This window comes from Artemia sp. Qi Xiang Cuo, chromosome 19 (assembly GCF_049724085.1).
Source record: "Artemia sp. Qi Xiang Cuo chromosome 19, ASM4972408v1, whole genome shotgun sequence".
NCBI lineage: Eukaryota > Metazoa > Arthropoda > Branchiopoda > Anostraca > Artemiidae > Artemia > Artemia sp. Qi Xiang Cuo.
The window spans coordinates 19928755-19951381 of NC_142812.1; the positions used below are offsets into that span (position 1 = coordinate 19928755).

Below are 22627 nucleotides of genomic sequence, written 5' to 3' on the forward strand. Positions count from 1 at the left end.
CCCGCCGGCTGATGCTCCTCGGCTAGTCGGTAAATGAAGCTCTCTTTGTACTTTTATTCGAGTAAGTGTTCTTTTTTTATACTTATATAAAAGACATCAATAAAATCAGTCACAACCATTTACCCTCTAGAGATACAAGTATACCCCAGGGAAAAACAGTTGCTAAAGCTAGTCAAAATGTTTTGTTGCAGTCAAATGGGTATTTTATCAAAGGAACTATAGTTAGCCTATATTTTATTTCAGTTACTCTATTTTGCCCAAGGAGTAAGTTGCCGAATTATATTTAGTCCTGAAGCTATTTTTCATGTATCATGAAAGGTTAGTGGCCAGTTCTGATGTATCAAGTACCTCCTGTAAGGGATACTTAGTAAAGAATAATATGACCCCTATGTATTACTTTTGGTTCCTTCAGCCATTTTGTAAAGAAGGAGTGGTCATAGAAACTTGGGAGAGGGCTCAACTAGATTGGAAATTGAAAGTTCTTGTTCCGTTTTTAAGAGTAAAAAATGGTTGGATCTAAGTAAGATCCAGTTTTTCAGAAAACGCTGTATTTTTGGCGTAATTCAAGAAGCGCTATGGGATGATTCAGGCCGGTATTTATTCTCCATCCTGTAACTCACGGGTTTACAGCTTTTTTGGGGGGAGGGGCACCTTTTTTCAAACTTTATTACATGATCTAGCTTCTTTTTCATACACTGATATTTTTTTGTTAATGTACTGCTTTAAATTTATACTGTATTATGTAAATAACCAAAAAGCCTATTGGAGGATTGACATAAAAATAGCCTATACTCTCTAGTAAGGATGCGTAAACCTACTGGCTGAGAAATACGTGCTTGCCTTTAGGTTTCAGGTACAGCTGAAGATTAGTGACTGATTGGGAGTTACTGTCACATGTCATTTATATAAAGTAAGCTGGTGTAAAAAGGTCATATATCTAATACCAAACCTTGTATTGTTTTTTCTCGCTCCCTATGGCACCCTTACATAATCAAGGACGCTGGATAGATTAGTTTAATCGGCGTTCCAATATCTTAGCAAAGGTGTTCTTAGAACTGATCAATAAGGATTAAACTGTTTAAGTTTAAACTGTTTAAGGGGTCAAATGGCAAACATGCTTGAATAATAGAATTTGATAAAAAGAACGTACATAATGAAAATACGAGCTAGTATTGGAACTGGGCCTGTCATTGATGACAAAATCTTAGGTAGGCTACTAACTGTGAGTGGGTTTCAACCTGATCGATTTGGTTATACCAATCACTATAGGTTAAGTTATTTTGGTAACCTATATTCATTTCCTCGTTACTCATCCCTGTGTTCAGGCATGAGCACTGAAGAGACAAAGAAATATATAAGACTATTAAAAATAATCATATCAGAGTCAAGGGACTAGTTTTGACTTAGTAAAGGGTTGAATGCCTCTTGTGTGTATTTTTTTTTATTGTTTTATTTTTTCCTGGTCACCTTGTATGGAAGGAGGCGGGGGGGGGGGGTCTTAAAAGCTTGGTAGGAGCCTCATTTGGTTGGAGATTGAAATTTTTATTGTTCTTTTTTGTGGTCGAAAATTATTGGAGAGCAAAAATTCTTCATCTTGTGCCCTTTTCTGCCTTGGGCACCCCCTATAATATAACATTGGGTCTAAGTTTTGATATGGCCATTTTGTTCAGAATAGTGGTAAGGTCCAACAAATATAGCTCTAGGAATAACGTAACCCCTGCAGCCACAAGGAAAAGGGCCCTAAATTATGCAAATCGCTCATTATTTACATATAGGTTTTATAATTGAAAATAGGTAAGCATGTTTGAATTTGGCCGTCTGATTGCCTTGAAACTTAAAGTGATTGTTCCCTAAATCGGAGGGATGGCACTTTGCTGTTCTTGGGGGGAGGTGTTGGTGGTCCAAAAACAGGCCACGAAAAAAGTCTTTCTATGATCAGTTTGTAACTTATGGTTTTAATCCCTGGGACATGAACACAACAGTGCACAAACAAATTTAACCCCCCCCCCCCAAGAAGTTTTTTTCTAGATTGGGTTGAAACTTCAATCATTAAGACGTACAGCCAAGAGGACTTCTGCACAATGGGGAAAATTTTTGTGGAGTCCATTTTTGTGGAGCCTCCTCCTGCTTAATGAAAAAGCCTATAATACCATCCCTTTCCAAATGTTTGTACCACGTGTGTTCAGATTAGTACCATACGAATAAGCTAGATTAATTATTCGGTACTTATATGATGTAACCCCTACCGTTCAAGTTGTTCATGCATTGACACACTGTAAACCGGTTTCGTTTGCTAGTTCCTTTCAACTTAGTGTGAGAAAAGACAAAGAGAAGTGACAGAATAGATGGGAAATATATAGTTTTGGGCTACATATTTGCACATTAGGGGGTGGGTTAAAGTATTTGGACAGTGTGAAATTAGAAAAACAGTTCTTACTTCATAATATCAGAATAATTGCAGCTAACACATTTTGCATGCCTACCCGTTGTACTTTACCCCCATCCCTTTAATGTGCAAAAATATAGCCCAAATTTGTTTCTAAAGTATTATGTTTTTATCATACTTAGTTATCGAATTGTTCGTGGTAACGAACTGTAAGTAAAGAGCTACCTGGGTCAATAGTAACCAAAACTCTAAAAAACGGAATTTTGATAGCAATAGATACATCAAAGAATCAGATTTTTACGCTGATTTCAAATATAAGTTTCATCAAGTTTAGTCTTATCCATCAAAAGCTACGTGCCTGAGAAAATTTGCATTATTTTCCAGAAAAGGGGATCGCAACCCCTAAGAAAAACAGAATTTCAATGAAGCTTGCACCATCAGACTCAGCGTGACATAAAACCCTATTGTATAGGTTTCAAGCTCCTATCTGCAAAAATGTGGAATTTTGTATTTTTTGCCAGAAGAAGGTTCAAGGATGCGTGTTTATTTTTATTTATTTATTTTTTTTTCCAGGGGTGATCGTATCGATCCATTAGTCCTAGAATATCGTGAGCAGCTTTATTTAAAAACGATCAGAAATTAAATAAAAAAACAAGTTTTTTTAAACTGAAAGTAAGGAGCAGCATTAAAACTTAAAACGAACAGCAATTATTACGTATATGAGGGAGTTCGCCCCCCTAGTCAATACCTCGCTCTTTACGCTAAAGTTTTTTTAGTACTTTCAAAAGAGCTATCTATTCTAATTAACCGGCCTTTGATATTCAGGGGTCTGTGATTCGAGCAAAATTCGAACTTTAGCGTAAAGAGCGAGGTATTGACTAGGGGTGAACTCCCAAATATACGTAATAAAAACATACGAATATAGAAATTCGTTACGTAAGTTAATTCGAAATTTACGTCAGAACAAAATTTCGAGAAAGCCATTTAGACAAAAAAAGGAAAATTAATATGTAAATTTCGTTTTAATTATTCATGTACGGTGAGCCAAAATCAAAGCTGCATTAATTCACAAACGTTCAGAAACCTTCAGTTCGACTCTGTCTCACAACTTTATTTTTTAAAGCAAAAAAAAACTTTAGCGTAAAGTGCGAGGTGTTGAGGAGGGGACAGCCCTTTTCATATACGGAATAATTTCTGTTCGTTTTAAGTTTTAATGTCGCTCCTTACTCTCAGTTAAAAACACTTGTTTTTTTTTATTTAACATTTTATTAGGATTAACTTATTTCTTGAGTGGTAGGGGGTATATCATACAATCACCAATTATTCTATGCATAAAAAGTGAATTTTTTATGGGTTTTTGCACCATACAAATTTTAGAGAGTAAGGTTCTTTTCCTTGGTGTAATAAATTGCAAGATTCAAGAGGAAACTAAAACCCGGAAAAATGATATACAATGATGATCAAAATTCTGTTTGGTAGTGATGAATTTTAGTGAACGGTTTTTTGACTGATAGAACTTTAAGGCTTCTTAGCTTGCATAGAAAAATTCATTCGAAAAATGAAGAAAGGTAATAAGTTAGTCTTATATAAGTTTATAGCATTACTAGGGACATGATTTTAATATGCTTAGAGAAGAGAAAATTGTATTATCCCTATCCTGTCAAATCATGCAGTAAAGTTTTCGAAAGAATAGATGACACTTTCAGTCCTATTAATGACGACCAGATTGCCCGGTCTTTAGCTAAAGAATATGAAAATTGCAGCTTGGAATGTTACAACGTTAAAAAATAACTGTCATATCGAAAATTTGACTGACTAATTTAGACGCTTCGAACTGGACCTATTAGGCCTAGGAGTTTCAGAAACTCAAATTATCCCATGGGGAGGAAAAATGAAAGTAGGTAACATAAAGTTTTTTTTACTCAGGTAGGAAAGATGGGGTACATAGACAGGGTGTAGGGCTCATGATGAATAAGGAAGCTGCTAAGTCTTATTTAGGTTGGGAAGGCATTAATAATATAATTCTAGTTGCTCATTTTATGACTATAAAATGCAGTGTATCAATCATAGTAGCATGTGTCCCTGTAGAACCAACTGATGGAGATATGCTAGTAGTGACTCAAATGAATTTCACTTACAGCTACAGGAACAAATAGACAGGGTTCCTGGTAGAAATATGCTGTTTTATTAGGAGATTTTAACGCCCAGGTCGGTAGAAATAGGGATAGATTAGCCTAGGTAAACTTGATAAAGGAAAAGAAAACAATAATGGCTACAGACAATTTTGTTAGGTATAACAATTTAGTTAAAATCAATACAGTATTTGGCCGTAAAATGGTCCATAAGCTAACATGGTATTCTCATGACGGTAAGACAGATAACCCTATGGATTATGTTATTGTAAACCGAATAATGGGGGAATCAATACAAGATACTAGGCTATGTAGGAGTGCTGTTATTGATGGTAAAAGTAAATATCACCATCTAGTACTGACTAGGGTTAGTATAAAACCCGAATTTTGGAAGTGTAACTAACTTCCTGGAAGCTGTGACATTGGTAGACTCCAGGATAAGGATTTGAGAGAAACTTTCCAGGAACAGTTGAATACTAAACTAGAGAGTTTAAAATTATGGATGATGAAAGGAATAATTGTTGGAAAATAGTTTGTGAAGTCACTGATGGTGTCTTAGCGAAAAAAGTTAGGAAAAGTTATGAATATGATGTTTGAAAAAGGATAAGTATTTAGCAATTTTAGGAAAACCCTAATTGAGCCTCTGTAGAAGAATGGTGATAAGAGTGAGTGTGGTAATTATAGAGGCGTTAGCCTGTTTTCTGTTGGTAGCAAATTACTTAGTATGACGATACTTTTTGGACTAAGAGATGCTATAGACAAAGCTGTAAGAGAAGAACAGTGCGGTTTTAGGAAGGGTAAAGGATGTTTTGACCCAATTTTTACTCTTAGATTAATAATTGAGAAGTGCCTGAGTCATCAAACACCTTTAGTCCTCAGTTTTATAGATCACGGGGAAGCTTTTTATTCTGCAGACGGAAGAGTCTTAGCGAAGGTCTTATCTTTGTATGGTATTTCAGATAAACACATTAAAGTGATTAGTGCTATACACGAGATTAACACTGCTGTGGTTAAGGCAGGAAAGGAGGTTAGTAGCTGGTTTCGTGTTAAATCAGGAGTTAAGCAGGGTTGCGTTCTATTTTGATAGACTTTGTCTTAAGGAGCACAGCATGAACTTTTGGAGGGTTTGCGAGTTCAGGGTGCAAGAATAGGTTTGAAAATTAATGTTAAGAAGACGAACGAAAATGTGGACAGCTTCACTTAGCTGGGTAGTATGATTAGTAAAGACGACGGATGCAGTTAAGAGGTTAAAAGTAGAATAGCCAAGGCCCAGGATATTTTTTCACAGTTGAAAAAAGTTTGGAAGAATAGGAAGATAGGTCTGCAAACCAAAATTAGAATGTTGGATGCTACAGTGATGACAGTGATCAAGTATGATTCTGGAGTATGGCCGCTCCGAAAAACGGAGGAAGATTTGCTAGTTGTTTTCTTGAGAAATTGTATATGGATTGTTTTAGTTACCCCACTGACTGACTGTATCTCAAACAATAGGTTTTACGAAAAGTGTGGTTCAATCCCGCTTTCTAGGGCTAAATGACAGAAAAATTGAGATGGCTAGGACATGATCTGCAGATGAAGGATGACATATTGCCAAAGATTGTTCTTTTTGGTCAACCGTCTAAGGATAAACGAAAAGCAGGATGCCCTCGGTTGGGATGCGAGGGTGTTGTAGAAAAAGATTTAAGGGGAATGGGAAGTTCCTGGGAGAGTTTAAAAAGGAAGGCTTTAAAGTGATTGGGATTAAGGAGGAGCATGCGTGGCTGTGTTAGTCTTGAACGGCTTGGTGCTGCGCGGTGAATTGTTAGTAGTAGTAGCAGATTAGCTGGACCATGTTTCAAGATATCATTGGTTATACTTTATGTCTCGACAAGTGAAACATTAGACCAGTATAAACATGACAAGCAGCAAGATGAGTTGACAGTGGTGCCTAAAATAAAATTAAAAAAATAAATTACCTGCAAGAAATCTACCTTTGAATGTGTCAAGGACATTGAAATAAAGACATTTTGCCCCTCCCCTCCTGGACCCGTCCTTTACCTATTCATACCAGAAAACATTAATTCTCTAAGATTTTCTTTTTGTTGTTCAAAAATTATGAAGTTTTTAGGGTATTATCACATTTTCTGTCAGTGTTGCCATCTTGAACCGTGAAAATAAATAAACAAAAGTAACTATTTAAATTTGACAACGTTTTTCGTCTGTAAATATTCAAATATCAACAATCTGTTGATTCTCAAAGACAATTACTCCTTCAAAGAAAAGCTACAAATTATTCCGCTGTTTCGAATAAAGACGAATTTATAGAAAGCTTTCAAATAAGCCCTTAATAAGCTCTTTAAGAAAATCCGGTACCTTGCTAGCGCCAGTGACTTGTTCTCCGTTTCCGTTCTTCAAGTGAACCAGGAATGGTTCCAGCACTTTCTTCAAACGTTGCCACTTGACTCAATGCAAGTGTTCGAATCTGCGTGTCTACCTTTGGCTGCTAATAATTTGTCTTGCTTTTGTAGGTTCCTTCAATATTCCCATAACAAATATACCGTTTTTGGATGTTCCTAATTTTCTATTTCTTTGTATTTTCAAAATCCATTTTTGTTTCTTCATTTTGCATGTTTGTAATACAAATGAAATACTTACCTGTTTTTATGTGTCATTATGAATAATGACTGGGCTGCCAAAAATAGTAGTTTTGTCAAATATTACACCTTATTTTAATGCTTTCACTTTTTAGTTTTAAAAAGGGTGGTAGGAATTTAAAATTGAATGAGTCCCCCCCCCTAAGTTTTTACGACAACCCTATCTATGCTAAGTAGCTGCAAAAAAAAATCATGGAAGCTATTTTGCTCTTTACTATGTGTTAAGTACTTTTTAATTCATATAGGGCAAAAATACTATTGTATGACAATTATATTTTACCAATCTGTTAAAACTATTAGAAACTTTTGGTAACTCGCCCAGTTTTTGAGAACATACTGCATAGATGTGGCATACTTCGTCCCTAAACATAGCCCTATGAAGTCCTTACTAAGCAAAGTATTATTATAGACAATAGTTTGAATGAGTTGACTCATTTCAGACTACATGCATTTATTTGCTTCATTGCGTAGCTGCACTAACTTTTAGGCCGAGTAGGCGGGGGTAAATGATTTATAGATGGACTGAAACCTCAAAAAGTGCATGGCTAGACCCCGAATTCCAAATTTCTGGAGAGGTCGTTCATAACAACTTGAAGAAGGTGGAAATTTATCCCCTAGCCTGCCTTCATATAGAAGAGTATAGTTCCGCCCAGTGTTAATAACCGTTGTACAAAGGCCCCTTTTTGGGGGGAAGGGGAGTGTAAAATTGAGATTGAACTTGCACATTTATAGTTAGAGAAAGAGGAAAGGCATTCCATCAAAAGTGACTGTGTAGGGGTCCCTTAATTTTGAAGAATTTGAAAATTATTACATGGGATTTGAGTATCCCCCTCCCTTCAGAAATTTATCCTGTCTTTCATATCATCAAGTGCTCCAGAAGGGGGCACTTAGTAAAGAGCGAAGTGGCTTTAATATATTTTTTTCCAGCTATTTCGTATAGAAAGGGTGGTCGCGGAAAGAGGAGGGAATTCATTCGATTGGAAAATGAAATTCTTGTGTCCTATTTAAGAGTCAAAAGTAATAGCACTAAAATAAGGTGTTAGTCTTGGTAAAATCTGGAGTAGGTTGGTATTTTCTCCGCTCCCGTCTCTTCATTCAAAGGGATATATTCAGATTAAGCGTTGGATTTCTTTGCTTGGGGGAGGGGACTCTCTCCCAAAAGATAAGATAAAAAGGTAAAGATAAGATGATTGTTACCCAAGGAGTTGTATCTTGTTCTTTCTCGATTGGAGATCTCACTTAAATTCCAAAGAAAGGTAAACTCGCCACCCAGTGCTCCTTTTTCCGTCCCATAACGATGGCTACTACCTTCTATAAGCTTTTCGAACTTCCGTTCATTGACCATCTGAACGCCAAATGCTATGTTCCACCTTACCAATTTTAATTCCAGCCACGTCTTGGATGTGCCCACGCTTTGTTGGTTGTCGTGAACGCATTGATCGATGCTGATGCGGCAGGTGAAACTCTTGTGTTAGCCGGCCCCAATATTCGTAAAGCGTTCGATCCTTTCATTTACATCGCTATGCTATCCCATGCAGCAAAACGCAGAATGAACCCTTCATGAATCAGAGACCTTCGAGATATATATTCTTGTCTTGAGATTCGCCCAGTACTTCACCCATTAGCTAAGGCTGACGTCTACGCACCAACCGCTGATATTTTTGTCAACCTCGAATAAGGTACCTGTCAATGTGCGGTTTCTTCCCTTTAATTCTTCAATAATAGAGTTCATGATGCACAGTCAGCTGTTCCCACATCTTTCATCTTTGCCGGTCTTGATTTATCTCTCGTATTTTATGCAGACGACATTCTGAATTTGAGCCGCACTATCCAGGGCATTAGCGAGATTTTCGCCACGCTACAATCTGAGCATGCAAATAAATAAATAAATAAAAAAAGTTTTTCTTAACTGAAAGTAAGGATTGACATTAAACGTTAGCAAACGAACAGAAATTATTCCGTATATGAAAGGGGCTGTCCCCTTCTCAACGCCCCGCTCTTTACACTAAAGTTTTTTATTGTTTTTAAAAGCAGATTTGTAAGGAATAGTCAAACTTTATCGTAAAGAGTGGGGCGTTGAGAAGGAGACAACTCCTTTCATATACGGAATAATTTCTGTTCGTTTTAAGTTTTAATGTCGCTCCTTACTTTCAGTTAAAAAAACTTGTGTTTTTTATTTAATTTCTTAACGTTTTTGAATTAATGTAGGTTTTGAATTTGGCTCACCGTACATGAATAATTAAAATGAAATTTGCATATTATGTTTTCTCTTTTTTAACTAAGAATAACCTTATAATAGCTTAAGTTTGATTTTTGTTCCAGTTATTTAGGAATGACTCCTGAATCACAAAGGCTGTTTAATTAGAATGATAACCTCTTTTAAAAGTTAAAAAAAAATTAACGTGAGAGCAAGCTACTGAGGAGAGGCAACCCTCTTTATATACGTAATATTTCCTGTTCGTTTTAAGTTTTAATATTGCTCCTTACTTTCAGTTGAAAAAACTTGTTTTTTTAATTTAATTTCTGATTGTTTTTTAAATATTGTTGGGAAATCCAGCGCCTCCGTGGTGGAAATTCTCTTTTCCCATGAAAAATTCCTACATGGAAAGATCCTCCCACGTAACACCCTCCACCCGACCCCCCCACCAGAAAAAATCCCCCCTGAAAACGTCTGTATTCTTCCCAATAGCCAATACTATGTATAAACAATGGGCAAAGTTAATAACTTGCAGCCCTTTCCCTGGGACTGTGGGGAATTAAGTCGTCCTCAAAGACATAGTTACTAGATTTTTCGACTTTGTTGAACAAAATGGCTATCTTAAAATTTTGATCCGGTGACTTTGGGAAAAAATGAGCATGGGAGGGGGCCTAGTTTCCCTCCAATTTTTGTGGTTACTTAAAAAGGGCTTTAGAAATTTTAATTTCCGTTCAAATGAGCCTCTCGCGACATTCTAGGACCACTGGGTCGATAGGATCGCCCCTGTGAAAAAAACAACAACAAAAAAACAAATAAACACGCATCCCTGATCTTACTTCTGGCAAAAATACAAAATTCCGCCTTTTTGAAAATAGAAGCTAGAAAACTCTTCAGTAGTGTTATCTGAATCTGATAAATCTGATGGTGTGATTTTCATTAAGATTCTATGACTCTAGGGGGCGTTTCCCCCCATTTTTCGAAAATAAGGCAAATTTATTCAGGCTCGTAACTTTTGAGGGGTAAGACCAAACTTGGTGGAATTTATATATTTGAAAACAGCATAAAAATACAATCCTTTTGATGTATCTATTGGTATCAAAATTCCGTTTTTTAGAGTTTCGGTTATTATTGAGCCGGGTCGCTCCTTACTTACAGTTCGTTACCACGAACTGTTTGAAACTAGGTCTTCACTTCAATGCTGAAAAGTCCGAAGTTGCATTCTTCAACTGAAAACAAGCGTCGCCTGGGGATATTCCTCTCGGAATTAATAGGATTAAGCCAGTAGATCATAGTACCTTTCTCGGTCTTCCCCTTGGTCCGACAATAATGCACACGCGACAACTATCAATTGCTCATATTGAACGTAGAGTCGGATTAACATATGCTCCTTATGTAACGAATAAGTTAAGCTTTAACCACCGTCTTCTTTTGAAACTTTTCAACTCTGTAGCTCTACCATATTATCTGTACATATCACCGTTATGGAAAATGTTCACAAAAACTGACAAGTCAAAAATTCGTTCAGTCTTCGTCCAGTTCGCATAAAATCTTTTCGTTTTCCCCCTTGGACCCGCCGCACTTATCTATTTAAAAAGTTCAGCATTGTTGGCCCCATCATAGCTGTTGAAAAGCAAATTCGTGCTTCTAATTCCCGTTTGACAAAGTTGAACCATCCTTGGTCATCGGTACTGGCCCAGTAGTTAAGATGTATTTGTTGTGTTTTTTTTAAGTGTTTGTTTTCGCGCTTAGTGTCATAGTTGCAATTTTTAAACTGATTGATGATTTAGTCTCTTTTCGTAGGAGTTCAATTTAAGTGACGCTGGTTATTCTCAATCTTGGTCAATTTTTCTCTGATAATATATTGCGTATATTACTAATAATTTAACTGTTTATTAATTATGAATTATTTTAAGCATAATGTTTTAAGTAAAGATGTAAAAAATCCGTGATTGAATAGTTTCCTTGTTTCTGATATTTATGTATATCGGAGTAAATGAATCATTTGTAAAGAGTGATCTGATTTCAAGACCAGTGGGCGAAAGTGTCGCTTAAGTGTTTTACCGTTTCTTGTCATATTTACGCTCGTTGATATGATTGTCTGCTGTATATTTTTAATTAACTGATGATTATTTGGGTTAATTTTTTACCAATTGCGGCTTGATGCAATGATGCTCATATTGCTTAGGTTTCTTCTGTTTTTGGGAGTAAAAAAAAAAAAAAAGTCACGTACCTGCAGTGCAGTGTATAATTGATTTTTTATCTTTTTCGTCTTTGTAACTTGTTCTAAGAGCTGATTTAGATCTTAGCTCCAGCGTTCGTCACTAAAAACCATAATGTATAACTGCTAAGTTTATGTGTATTTCGTCTCTTTTTTTCGTTTATTGGTCCGTTTTTTCCTTTTTTTTTGTATTACGGGTTTTCCAATAAATAATAATAATAATAATCAAACAGTTCGCAATAACGAACTGTAAGTAAGGAGCGCCCCGTCTCAATAGTAACCGAAATTCTAAGAAACGGAGATTTTGATACACGGTAAAAAATCCGTTCGTACTTTTACGCTAAATTATAGTGCAACAAGTGGACCTTATTCTAAAAAAGCGTACTTTTACTAACAGACGCTAATTAAGCGTTTTTCAGTCAAAGGGTAAAAAAGAAGGTCTTCTAGCGTACATTCTGACTGATTTAACGTTATGGGCGGACCCACTGTATTCGTCACAGCCAATCCCTGTGCTCCTGAAATTACAATTTTTCAACGTAAAATGATTCACTTCTGTTGCGAAACTATAGTCTTTTAGCGTACTTTTTCGTTGGTTTGGCATGAGAGGCGTGGCCTTCCAGTTTCATTTCTACCTATCAACGAAGCCTCCGCGTCTCGCTTTTTTAGCGTACAATTACACTTCTTTAGCGTGAATGGATAATGATTAGCCGTTAGGGACAGGGCAACCCATACAGGTTTTTATGGGAGGGGGCTGCATGTGATTTTGTGTGGTCGGGACAAAATAATTTTTTTTGGAGTGGGGAGGGTCCCGAGTTGAAATTTTAAATTGCAGCTTTTACAATTTGATTAATGAACATATTCGATAGGAATATGTACAACTATTATTCAAACCAACATTATTGTTCAACAGTTGGCAAAAATAGTCTATAATCTAACAGCTGTATTACAATAAAATCGTTTCCAATAGCCAACGGGTTGTCAAATGACTGGAAAACAGGTTTGACAGGAGTACCACAATCGAATCCGAATGTAGTAAATAAAAAAACAAGCTTTTTCAACTGAAAGTAAGGAGCAACATTAAAACTTAAAACCACTGTACATATAATTAGGCAGTAAGTTTACCGCAGATGACTTCTGGCTCTTCATTCTCGGTGCGAACAAAAAGCTCCTCCCACTTATTCATGCATTAGCGGGTTAGTGAGTATGTGTCAATCAGTGAGAAATGGTTCGAAATTATATTATTCGTAATTGCGAAAGCAGAAAAAAACTTGGTGAGCCGGCCAAGTGGTTTGCAACTGTCCCATCTCACAGGTATGACTTAATTTATATACAAATTATGACTTAATCTATTATTTCTAATACAATGGACTTAAGTGATTGGCCTATGTGGGATTTTTAAAAAGGGGGCGGAGGGTTGACTAAATTTGTGAAAATAAGGAAATTTTTTTCCTTATTTCAACAAAGGTGCAGAATTTGTTAAAACTTGTGTTTGATTATCTCCTTAATGAGCTCCTCAGTACTACAGACAATACAAATCAAACCAATATCGATAAACATATGTGAAAAGTGGAAGTGACTATATTTAATTTAGCTGCAAGTCTACATTCATGCCCACCACGTAATTTCCCTTTGAGAAAAAATTGATAAAACTTTTAAAACTGAAATATCAATGCGAAGCGCCAAATATCATAACCAAATGTCATCGCTTTATGGCATTGTTCAAATAAAACTTATTTTTAACTGGATTATCGTTGTAAATTTATTCTTTGTCTTTCTTTCCATTCTTAAACCAATGTTATATTTACCTTTTGCATTATTAAAGCCCACTGTATATACATTTATATAAAGTTATGTACAATATTACAGACATACCAATTATTCTCCTTTCCTTTTTTATTCTTTAATAATAATTTCTGGTCGTTTTGAGCTTGAGTTATTGTAGGCTTCCATTTCTACTGATCTTAAGTTTAATATGGCCTTTACTTTTCTTTAAAAAAAACTTTCTTTTTCGTAGAGTGTATATATATATATATATATATATATATATATATATATATATATATATATATATATATATATATATATATATATATATATATATATATATATATATATATATATATATATATACAAACAGCTCCTCTCATTTGATCTGCCATTAGCGGTCCAATTACCCTGGAACGCGTATTTTGGTAGAAACTTTCTCAAAATGCCTTTGAAACAAACTTGAGACTTTTAAACCTACTTTTAATTCTTAAAAACATCTAATAACAACATTACACTATTAATTACCGATTTTCATATATGTATTGGAATAAATTAGTTTCTTCAAAATTTAGTGTTCCAACGTTGAAGCCAAGTTTTGCGTTCAAGAGAAATATGACTTGTCTACCCCTGAAAAGATCTAATGTCGCTTATGTTATAGGTTCTCCGGAGAAATCGCACCTTGGTCCGGGTTTTTATAATGGGTGATATAGGGAAAGATCAAAATGCTAATTATATATACAGTACTTGAAACGAACCGAAATTATTACGTATATGAGGGGGTTTGCCCCTTAGTCAATACCTCGCTCTTTACGGTAAAGTTCGAATGTTGTTCCAATTCTTTAAGAATGATCCTTGAATCACAAAGGCCGTTTAATTCAAATAGATAGCTCTTTTGAAAGTACTTAAAAAAGTTTAGCGTAAAGAGCGAGGTATAGACTAGGGGACAAACCTCCTCAAATACGTAATAATGTCTGTTCTTTTTAAGTTTTAATGTTGCTCCTTACTTTAAGTGGAAAAAGCTTGTTTTTTTAATTTAATTTCTGATCATTTTTTAAATAATGCTTGAAAATCCGGTGCCCCCTTCATAGAAATATCCCTTCACCCATGAAAATATCTTCAATGGAAAGATCCTCCTGCGTAATCCCCTCCTCCCTTTCTAAAAAAATCCCTTCTTAAAACGTCTGTATACTTCCCAATAACCAATACTGTCTGTCAACAATGGGCAAAGTTCTTAACTTGCAACCCTTCCCCCAGGGGCTTTGGGGGATTAAGTCATCTTTAAAGACATGGTTATTAGATTTTCGACTATGCTGAACCAAATGGCTATCTCAAAATTTTGGTTGGGTGACTTTAAGAATAATATGAGCGTGGGAGGGGGCCTAGTTACCCTCCAGTTTTTTGGTCATTTAATAAGGGCACTAGAACTTTTAATTTCCGTTCGAATGAGCCCTCTCGCTATATTCTAGGACCGCTGAATTCTCTCGCGATATTCTAGGACCACTGGATCTGAAACTGGAGCTTGAAACTTCTACAGTAGGGTTCTCTGATACGCTGAATCCGATGGTGTGATTTTCATTAAGGTTCTATGACTTTTAGGGGGTGTTTTCCCCTTTTTCCAAAAATTAGGCAAATTTTCTCAGGCTCGTAAATTTTAATGGGTAAGACTAAACTTGATGAAACTTATATATTTAAAATCAGCATAAAAATTCCACTCTTTTGATGTATCTATTGATATCAAAATCTCCGTTTTTTAGAGTTTCGGTTACTATTGAGCCGGGTTGCTCCTTACTTACAGTTCGTTACCACGAACTGTTTGAAAGGCTGGATTTGAAAACAGATCCAGGTTTCTGGGGAAAATATCATGTCAAATGGCAGTAGAAAAATAGTGCAAAAATACCTTGATCTATCGTACCATACAAAGTTCAAATTCAAAGGGAAACGTGCCAAGCGAAACCTCTGCTATGTCCAGCGCAGTTGCTCCTGCCCAGTATACTCAAAACGGTCCACGAAAACCAACTACATGACGAGAAAAAAGCACAAACAGTCTCGGCCTATCACTTTTGACTAATTGGTATCAACTTAAAAACACGACCATCAGACCAAACACTACGGGAAAGACAAACGATTCCAATTATTTCTTTATTATTCAATATAATAAACATACTTATAATAAGTTACATAATAATATAATAAGTTATATGATAATATAACTCAATATAATAAACATACCCAAATATTTGAATAAAAAATTACAATAAAAGACAAGAAAAATTATTTTACAGTTTGTTTAAAAGCACTCTGACTTTTGCTGGTAGGAGGGCTTTCTTCATAGCGTTCATCCTGGCAACATACCTGCAAAGACAGTTCATAAGGTTACTACAATCATGAAGGGTTCTTCGTAACAATAAGTAATTATTCAGTGGGAGAATAATGTCAGTATGTATAGCATTCAGTTTAGGTCAAGCTGTGATTAATATTACTTTGACAATTACGATAGAAATCTCCAGCAACGGCAGTAGCGTAGACTGGATGTTATTTCCGGAGGAAGACCTAGAATATAAAAGAGGGATGACTCCTTGGTCACATCAAGTAAAAGTGATTTAAAATTATTGTTGGCTAGGGTAGTTTTAGCAAGATGGAAGTAGAACAGGTTGCAAAATTAGTCCAGCAGAGTTTAAGGAGGCCAGGAAACACAGACATAATATACCCGAAAAGATAGCTCAGTTTCCCTGAAGTTTTATGCAGGAGTCAAGAAGGAGTGGGTGAGGGTTTTTATTTTAAGGTGGGACTTACGAATGATCGCACTTAAAAAAACTTGTATCAAAATTTTGGATGGAGTTAAGGTCTTGCTTAAAAGCAAAGGATTGCATGCTCGAAACAGAAGTTACAACTTCCAAAATTTGAAGGAATCTAAAACTAATCAATAGGATGTAAAAGCTGGAAAACTCGCTTGAAGAAAAAATTGTTCATTCATAGATGAAAGTTATTCTATTCAATTAAATTTATGTAACAAACCTCTCCATGACGCTGAGTAAGCCTTTTTGAGTCCCATACTCTATGCCGAAAACCCAGTAAGACATTTACCATGTAACTAGGGCCTCTAGCATTGTTTTGCATTTGCAAATCTCCACGAGGTCTACATAAACGGCAATCCTGCGTCGAAAGCCCTGCTGACCTGAAAGAAAAAAAACTGTTTGGACCGTCTCCCAAGCTTTAAACAGAGATGGCAACAGGGGTAAAACGTTCTCTACCCTAAAAACCTTATGAAGAAAAAACCTAAAGGACAATAGAACCTGTTTTACCTTTGTTTGTAAAAATAAAAGCAGGAATTCTGAAGTAGAAAAGTACACACGAATGAAAATATCTATTGGTGGTTTCGCAATTATTGTGAGGTTAAAGAGAACATCACGGACTAATCAGGAGGAAAACAAAAGGTGAAGAATCCAACCACACCTTATCAATCCAATTAAACAAACGTACTGACTGACGCTCAATATTCATCAATAACATAATTAAGGTAAATCCTGCACCATAAATATTTCTACGGCATCAATGGACCCTTAATAAAATTGGGCTGTAATTAATAAAAAAAACATGTATTTTCAACTGAAAGTAAGGAGCAACATTAAAACTTAAAACGAGCAGAAATTATTACGTATATTAAGGGGAATACCCCCTTCTCAATACCTCGCTTTTTACGCTAAGCATTTTAGTGCTTTTAAAAAATCTTCTTATTGTTCTAATTAAACGACCCTTTTCTTCTTAAAGACTTGAAACAAAATCCAAACTTGAGCGTAAAGAGCAAGGCGTTGAGGAGGGGGCAATCCTCTTCGTATACGTAATAATTTATGTCCGTTTTAAGCTATAATGTTGCTCTTTACTTTCAGTTGAAGAAACTTGTTTTTCTTGTTTAATTTCTGATCGTTTTTAAATAATGCCTGGAAATCTGGCCCACGTCCAGTGAGAAATCCCCCTCCCGACGGAAATATCCTCTAGACAATTCGATCCTAGTTACAATTTACCCCGGACAATTACCATTTAGAACTTCACGCGCAAAATTGAGACGGAAAAGAGAAAGCAAGACATATAAAAAGAATTTGTATAGGAATTCTGGCAAATTCCCCGAGTAAGTGATTTCTTCTGGCAAATTCACCCAATGAAAAATTCCCATGGAAAATGCAGTTGGAAAACACCCCAGCAGAAAATTCGCCCCCCCCCCCCGAAAATGTATGCATACTTCCCAATAACAAATACTATGCGTAAACTATGGGCGAATTTTATAACTTAAAGACCTTTCCCCTGAATATTCTTGTCAAGGACGGGAGGTAAGTGCACTTGAAGATGCATGAACTTAAATAGACGTCGATTTAATGAAGTGTCAAAACTACTGATGCAGGGTTGCCAACAGCCGACGTCTAAACAGAGTGCAAATCAACGCCAAAAAAGAGTGATTTTTGCTCATAAAGAGTGCAAGTAAAAAATGCACCCAATCCTCTCTGAGATAAAAAAAAGGGAGTGTATATCACGCGAAAAGTGTGCAAGTTGGCAAACCTGTTCCGTGGGTTAGATGTACTTCTGACAAAGTTGCCAACTACTGACGTTTAAAGCAAATAAAAACTAACATAAAAAAAGAGTGATTTTCACTCTTCTGCATCTCCTCTGAGGAAAAAAACGAGTGCATTTCACACGAAAAGTGTGCAAGTTGGCAACCCTGTAATACAACCTGAGAAAACAACTTTTAACCTTAATTTTCAGTTTCTTTGCCTCTGGCTTTAGTTTTGAAAATTTGATTCCTGTTATTTGAGTAGAATTTTAAGCCTTATCAATGGTTTTTTTTCCAAAACTTAGGAAATATATTTGTATATCTTTAAAACCTTATAAATTGGGATTGAGCAAAGTTGTGCAGCAATTTTGAAAACAATTTTGTTGTACTTTATTTAAGCAGAAGATCTATTTTTAAAGGTCAAAGGTTAGGACCCTCTAGAGGGAGCGGTGGAGGTAAATACTTCAAAACACCTTCCCGGGGCATACTTTAGCCTGTAGACCCATCCCTGAAAGTTTAATTTTCCTAACCTAACCTCTTTCCAAGATAGCCAAAAGTAGAATTTTACCATTCTATCTGCAAAGTTCAGAAGGCTTAAATTGACCTTATATAAAACTAAAAAAAAAGAAACCATCAAAAGAACTTACCTTTCTGAAATAAGTCCACAACCACAAGTGTACCAATAGATGCATCAAAAGAATCAGATAAAGGTTTCATCAAGTTTAGTCTTACCCATCAAAAGTTACGAGCCTGAGGAAATTTGCCTTATTTTCGAAAAAAGGGCGAAATACCCCCTAAAAGTCAGAGAATCTTAATGAAAATAACACCATCAGATTCAGCGTATTAGAGAATTCCTCTGTAGAGGTTTCAAGCTCATATCTGCAAAAATGTGGAATTTTATAATTTTTTTTGGCCAGAAGAAACATCACGGATGTGTGTTTGTTTTATTTTTTTCCAAGGTTAATCATATCGACCCAGTGGTCCTAGATCATCGGGAGAGGGCTGATTAGAACGGAAATTAAAATTTCTATTGCCCTTTTTAAATGACCAAAGATATTGAAAGGCAGCTAGACCCCCTCCAACGCTCATTTTTTCCCAAAGTCGCCCGATCAAAATTTTGAGATGGCCATTTTGTTCAGCAAAGTCGAAAATTATAATAACTATGTCTTTGAGGACGACTTAATTTCCCACAGTCCTTGGGGGAAGGGCTGCAAGTTATGAACTTTGCCCATTGTTTACATATAGTATTGGTTATTGGGAAGTATACAGACGTTTTCCGGAGGATTTTTTCCGGTGGGGGTCGGAGGAGGGGGTTAAGTGGGAGGATCTTTCCATGGAGAAATGTTTCCGGGGAGAAAGGAATTTTCCACGAAGGAGGCGCCGGATTTCCCACCATTTTTAAAAAACGATCAGAAATTTAAAAAAAAAGTTTTTTCAACTGAAAGTAAGGAGAAACATTAAAACTTAAAACAAACAGAAATTATTACGTATACGAGTTCACCCCCCTCGTCAATACCTCGCTCTTTAATCTAAAGTTTTTTTTAGTACTTTCAAAAGAGCTAATTATTCTAATTAAACGGCCTTTGGGATTCATGGGCCATTCTTAAAGAATTGGAAAAACAAAATTGAACTTTAGCGTAAAGAGAAAGGTATTGACGAGGGGGGCGAACCCACTCACATACGTAATAATTTCTGTTCGTTTTAATTTTTAATGCTGCTCCTTACTTTCAGTTGAAAAAACTTGTTTTGTTTTATTTAATAAAAAAGATAAAGACAGGGTGGAGCTTAGGGGATATTGCACAATATTCCTTGCTTTGGCAAATTTATTTTGGCCACGCAAACCAGCAATTTCAGGAATGGCGCATTGGGGAACCAATTCAGGCACGTAGGGGAGGGGAGCTTAGGGTCTGCTCCCCAACGACTGTATTTCTTGATCTTTTGGTACTTTTTATTCAAATTTTTAATTTTCTTATTACCTCTCCCATGGAGAAAATTTCCCGTGTGCATGCCTTACCAAATCCTATAAAAAAGTACTCAAATTAAAAAAAAATGCAAATTTTAATTTCGATCTGGCTAAACATCATTTTAACTACCCCGGTAATCTTTTCAATTAGGAAGGGTTGAAATAATGCAACCAAAACGTACCAACCAAAGGATTATTTCACTACTGAATTAATTATCTTTTTTCCATTCTGTTAAATAGATGTTTGAACTTAGTCGGTTTTTAGAAGTGACAGAAGGAAGGATACCACGAGTTTTTATGAGTTATTGTATCCTTGGATATTGGATTTGTGTAAATGTATCCTTGGATACAAAAAGAAATAATGCAATAAAATATCATCCAGAGGATTATTTCACTGCTGAAGTAATAATCTTTTTTTTTCATTTTACTAAATTGATGTTTGAACTCAGTCGTATTTTAGAACTGACAGAAGGAAGGATGAATTGTTGGAAATAGGAATCCCCCCCCCCCACAGTGTGCAGGAAAGGATATTTGGATAAATGCTAAAACATTTAAATTATTACTGGTTTGCTTCGATTACAATCGATAGTTGGTAATCATAGGTAGGATGTGGTGCATATATATATATATATATATATATATATATATATATATATATATATATATATATATATATATATATATATATATATATATATATATATATGTATATATATATATATGTATATATATGTGTATGTATGTATGTATGTATATTTGTTGGTCGTCAAGTGCGCTATTTTACTTTTGCACTATTTTTGGTATTAATGTAACAAAGGAGGGAAGAAAACTGGAAAATCATGGCAACCTCTTTTCATGCTTAGATTTAATCAATTTTTCATGCTTATAATGTTTCTAAAAAAAAAATCCACCTATCCCCCCTCTCCCTCCTTGACATTGAACTCGTGTGCATCATTGGATACATAAGGGGTTGTCCATTCCCCCCCACCTGCTATACATCTCGGAAAGCCATTTGTTCTGCCACACGAGTAACGCCGACGACGTGTGTAGACACACTTACGTGATGCTATGCCTCCTCAGGTCACGCGTGGCCCATCTCTGTACTGCATGACTAATCTGCAGGGGATGTGAAATCTTTCTTCTTTGGAGATACTGAGATAAAGACAGTTTTGGAGGAACCACAGTTTATAGACAGTAAGCTTATCGCAGATAATTTCTGGTCTTCGGTCTCGGTGCGAACAAAAAGCTCCTCCCACTTGTTTCTGCCTTAGCGGATTAGTCTGTTATCGTCAATCACTGAGAAATGGTTACCAAGTGCATTATTCGTAATTGCGAAAGCAGAAAAAAAACTTGGTGAGCCAGCCAAGTGGTTTGCAAGCGTCCCATCTCACAGGTATGAATTAATTTATATACAAATTATGACTTAATCTATTATTTACGTGCACTCAACTGATCGGCCTATGTAGGATTTTATAAACAAGGGGGCGGGGGGTTGATGAAATTTTTGAAAATAAGGAATTTTTTTTTCTTCTAATAACTGGTGGGGTAGGTGTGATGGTTTCAGGGGCTGATCCAGGATTTTTTTAGGGGGGGGGCCGCAAAATAGGTTGAGCCGCCAAATATAATCTATCAAATATGGCTTGAGTGCAAAGACCTGAATTGGGAAACTGGCTGCGAGGACTTCCCCTTTAAACAGTTTATAAGATTTTTTTTGCGCACACGTGCATATTACGAAGTAAAATTTAAGAATCGAGATACCGAGAGACGTACCTATAAAGGAAAATAAACTAGCAAGTAATTATTTTAGTTTTAGTAGTTTAAATATTTGATTGTCTCTTTTTTTGAACAAAGGGGTAAATTTTTTTAAAATTTATTTAAAATAAAACTTTTAAAACTGGAATATCAATGCGAAGTACCAAACATCATAATCAAATGTCATCGCTTTATGGCATTGTTCAAATAAAACTTATTTTTTACTTGATTATCGTCGTAAATTTATTCCTTGTCTTTCTTTCCATTCTTAAACCAATATTATATTTACCTTTTGCATTATTACAGCCCACTATATATACATTAATATAAATTTATATGCAGTGTTACAGCCATACCAATTATTCTCCTTTCCTTTTTCATTCTTTATTAATAATTTCTGGTCGTTTTGAGTTTGAGTTATTGTAGGCTTCTATTTCTACTGATCTTAAGTTTAATATGGCCTTTACTTTTCTTTAAAAAAAACTTTCTTTTTCGTAAAGTTTTCATAGTATATATATATATATATATATATATATATATATATATATATATATATATATATATATATATATATATATATATATATATATATATATATATTTATATATATATATATATATATATATATATATATATATATATATATATATATATATATATATATATATATATATATTTATTTTTTTATTTATATATATATATATATATATATATATATATATATATATATATATATATATATATATATATATATATATATATATATATATATATATATATATATATATATATATATATATATATATATATATATATATATATATATATATATATATATATATATATATATATATATATATATATATATATATATATATATATATATATATATATATATATATATATATATATATATATATATATATATATATATATATATATATATATATTTATATTTATATCGGCGCGTACAAACAACTCCTCTCATTTGATCTGCCATTAGCGGTCCAATTACCCTGGAACACGTATTTTGGCA

The 22627-nt window shown here is 35.0% G+C and overlaps 1 protein-coding gene across 2 annotated transcripts in view; it reads left to right on the forward strand.

Annotated features, from left to right (window-relative positions):
* The window catches only part of LOC148940587 (uncharacterized), a 55921-nt gene that overhangs the window by 12398 nt on the left and 20896 nt on the right, over positions 1 to 22627 (forward strand). Inside the window, exon 1 of one of the 2 annotated variants that reach the window (XM_089104808.1) lies at positions 21045 to 21232. The exons of the other annotated variant lie outside the window; for it this stretch is intronic. The gene's annotated coding sequence lies outside the window, so the exon portion shown is untranslated. Of the gene's footprint in view, positions 1 to 21044; positions 21233 to 22627 lie in introns of those variants that run through there. 2 annotated transcript variants of the gene reach the window in all.